Source organism: Sinocyclocheilus rhinocerous, unplaced genomic scaffold (assembly GCF_001515625.1).
Source record: "Sinocyclocheilus rhinocerous isolate Xijiao unplaced genomic scaffold, SAMN03320098_v1.1 scaffold5860, whole genome shotgun sequence".
Classification (NCBI taxonomy): Eukaryota; Metazoa; Chordata; class Actinopteri; order Cypriniformes; family Cyprinidae; genus Sinocyclocheilus; species Sinocyclocheilus rhinocerous.
In genome coordinates, this window is record NW_015644395.1 from 7669 (window position 1) to 11743 (window position 4075).

The 4075-nt window shown below is 41.8% G+C and overlaps 1 pseudogene; it reads right to left on the minus strand.

Annotated features, from left to right (window-relative positions):
* Positions 1 to 2431: 2431 nt before the first annotated feature.
* LOC107758323 (uncharacterized) overlaps positions 2432 to 4075 on the minus strand; it is a 5387-nt pseudogene continuing 3743 nt past the window's right edge.

Below are 4075 nucleotides of genomic sequence, written 5' to 3' on the forward strand. Positions count from 1 at the left end.
AGAAAAAGAAGCTCTCTCTCTACAAGCAATGAGGCTTAGTTACTTCAAAAACAGCGATTTTACCCTCTCTACAAGCAATGAGGCTTAGTTACTTCAAAAACAGCGATTTTACCCTCTCTACAAGCAATGAGGCTTAGTTACTTCAAAAACAGCGATTTTACCCCCTCATTGCAGAGAAATATAACGTTGCGAGTCAGTAGCCTGTCAAAGCTATTTTACTAATAAAAGTTTCCCTGCTGTGTGTGCGCTGCGCGATCTCTGATATCTGTGTGCAATAATGTGTGTGTCCGTGCGTCTATGAAAGCAGCGTAGACTACTGCATATAGTTTTAGTTTAGCTACAAACCTGAGCCTGACCCGAACCCGAAGCTATTCATTAAAAATTAACCCGAACCCGACCCGAAACCAGAAAGTATTTTTACTTTTTAAAGGGTAGCAGACCTCTACTCTCTTGGCTGCACTCGGGAACAGAAGCCCTCTCTGGGCAGCACAGCTGGTCCTCAGCCCAATTTGCCATCTTATTAGGTCCGGTGTTCTGTCACGAATGCCTACTGTGTAGGAGCGAAGGAGCGCGAAGACGTAGGAGAATTCACATAGAACAGTCTTTATTAATCCAAACAAAGGCTAATATAGTGCAGGCAGTAACACACGTTGTTACACACGGCTGTGTTTTACTCACCCCCGTGGCATCCTAGGTGTATATGACTTTGTTCTTTCAGACGAATCCAGTGGGAGTTATATAAAAAATTGTCTTTGATCTTTCAAAAACAAGATTAAATTTGTTGTACGCACTTTTCGTAATGTCATTAGGCTATAGCATTTTATTTAAAAAATTGAGAGCTTCCTTGTGCTAAGTAGGCCTGCCCTCTACTAAAGATCTTTCTAGTCAACTAGTCGCACGTTATATTAAATTGATTAATATAATAATATATTAACCATACTTCAATATAGGCTATAGGCAGACGTATTAGGCTAGAGCCTATTCCGCGCTCAAGCTCGCGCATAAAGCAATTGCCTCAAAGTACCGGCAAAGTGATTATGAACGTGTCAGGGGAAAATAAGACATTTTAATCATTTATTAATAAACTAGTGCTTTCTGAGTCAGTGTCGGGTGCAAAGATGAGGTTGCCGAATGCCGACGCTGACTCGCCATCTCCACATGGACGTGCCTTTAATAGAAATGCACCTTTTCATACGGACTACAAAATTAAAGAATATTACAAAATCGAGTGGGCGAGTTTTCCTTATATTTATTTTATTATTCATATAAAAATTATAATAACCTGTTTTGGTTATATTTACTATTAATTGCAGAAGGTGCGCTCAGCAAAAATGACGCGAATATTGATGGTTTTCACGCTTAAGTAAATTAGAGCACCTGAAGCGTCCTGTTGTCAGACGCGACTGGTGCCGTGCAGAGTACGCCACACGCTGCTGGTCATATGGTAGAAGGTTCTGCCACAGAGCTATGACGGTACTGGCCTGCTGGGAGTTAAGTGTTTGTCCAGTTTCATTCCTCAGTCCCACCAAGTACTGTGCCAGGCTGTCCACTCTGTCCATCCCTGGGATATTGCGCTCATCCACAGCCTGGCAAATATATGAATATATAAAAATAAAATAAAAACAATATCACAGGCAGAAAAATAGCACATCTTTCACACTGTTTACATGTCACAAAAGACCTACCAGCTGTTGCTGTGGTGCTGCAGGAGTCATGGCAGTGGCCCAAAGGGACCTGTAGTTGGAATAGTGGCAAGAGAGGCTGAGACGATGGAAATGTAATGAGGAGCAGAGGCTAGGCTGGTGGGGACAGCTGTTGGGCCAGAGGGTGCAGTGGTCTGCTCATTTGCAACCTGTTAAATGTAATAATAAAAAAGAATACTAATGAAATAAACATCAAAATAAAACAATTACAAGCAAGACAATAACACCACTGATCCAACATGTCACAAAAGACTTGCCAGTTGTTGTGGTGCTGCTGCAGGGGTGACGGGTGATGGCAGTGAAGAGGGACTAGCAGCAGCAGAGCAGGGACAAGCATGCCCAATCTGGAAAATATAATACTCTTTTAAAAACAGTTTTATAAAATGGATTTTAATTAGAGCTTATCTTTTAAATTATGCTTTTATTCATTTATGTATTCTTTAGATTTTTGTCATTGTCTTTCATCTCTGTCTATTTCATGATTGCATTGTGTATTTTTTTGTGATTTGAAAATGTGTTTTTGAAAAGTGATATACAAATACATTTTCTAATTATTATTATACAATAATGATGATTATTATTATTATACAATAATAATAATTATTATAATACAATAAAAGTCTAAATTATCTGGAGCAACTGGGAAGTCCACTAACACAGTATGATTAAAAAAAAATAATGTGACAGGCATAGTTACCAGTTGTTACTCAAGTGCAGCTGTAGTGATATCAGATGAAGGTCCAGCAGTGGTCTGGAGAGAGGTGGGAGCTGGAATGACGGCTGAGCTGGTGGTGGCAGGTGATGGACCAGAGGATGGGTCCAAACCAGAAACTTAAGCCCTCATCTTCCAACTGTTCCTCTGTGCCTACATCTTCCAGCATCTGCTCAGTCTCCTCAGAGTCAGGTTGGATATCCTGCAAGGCCCTCCCTGTCTGGCGGTATAGGTCATCTATACCGATTAGCTCCCCTGGGACAGACAAGAAAATAGAATAGAGGAAAATTTACTTTTCAGAAAATTAATAAAAAGTTAATTCTATTTTATGGATATAGAAAATAGCCTCCTGATGGAAAGCTTAAACGAACCAGAGTAAACAGCAGGTGGCTGAAAAGAGGGGACAAGCTTCTTTTTAAGCACCTTGACACTGTAGTTGTTTACACAGTGAACAAGGTCGCCTGAGTAGCTGAGCAGCGATGGAGGCCTGACTGCCAGAGATGCAGCTTCACGGTCCTGCTTCCATCTGTTAAGGGCTTCCAGGAGGTACAGCTGGAAATTCAGGCTGTTGGCACTGGTTCCTTAAGATAGTACAATTATGAACAATATTGTTAGATTAACTTATTGTGTTTGGTTCTTTGACAGACTGTGTCAGCGTTTCCAGGATAATAATAATAACAATAATTATAATGATAACAATAACAATACTACTACTACTACTACTACTAATAATAAAATGTTTAACTGCAAATATGTAATCTTGCTGATAGATAAAAAGTGATTCATACTGACCTGGAATGAACCTGTTCAGATGCAAGTGGAATGATTCAAGTGATGTGGACCCTCTTGCACATCTGTAGTTTGGCAAGACAATGCCCTCCTTGGTAGTGGTGCCAGTTACAGTGTACAGGAGGACACCTGGTTCATCCTGAATGCACTTCACATGCTTCTTCTGGATTTGCCAGATGTGCTGCATCCTCTCGTGGTCCAAGAGAGGGACACCAAGATAGTCTCTGCTTCTTAATGAGCTCATGGGGGTAAAGGACAGTTCAATCATTATGATCATCTGCCGCTCCCCTCTTGTCCGCCTCCTGCAGTGCAACGCCAGTTCCTCGGTTATCTGCTGGTCCACTAGCTTTTCAGTGATCCCAGGAACACCTCATTTCAGCTGTTCCCTCTTTACGCAGCAAGGCAACATCTCCACTGTCCCACTCAAAAATGCATCTTGACAGTCTGGACATGAAGATGGGGTAAAGAGGATGTGTATCCTTTGTACACCTAGATGCCAGTCGCCGCATGAAGTAGTATATGTCAGGCTTTACAACCAGGTCTGGCCACCCATCAACTCTTTGTTTTAGTTTTGTCTGTCCTGTGCCCTCCCCACAACATTCACAGTCAACTTAGAGAAGCTGAGGAGGAGCCACACCAGCATTGATGTACCTGCGGATGAGATCAGCAGCCATGGTGTCAAGAGCAGGACCCTCCTGAGCAGTCAGGACACTGATGAGGATTTGTTTGTGCGCTTGCGCGTGCCTCAAATGAGGGCTTACAATGACTTACAAAGATGCATAACAGCTACATTGAGTTCACGGTTAAAGTTACTCGTCGTCAGGCTACAGAAGAATACCATAATTCCTCCGTTCAATTAGGTCAATTAGGC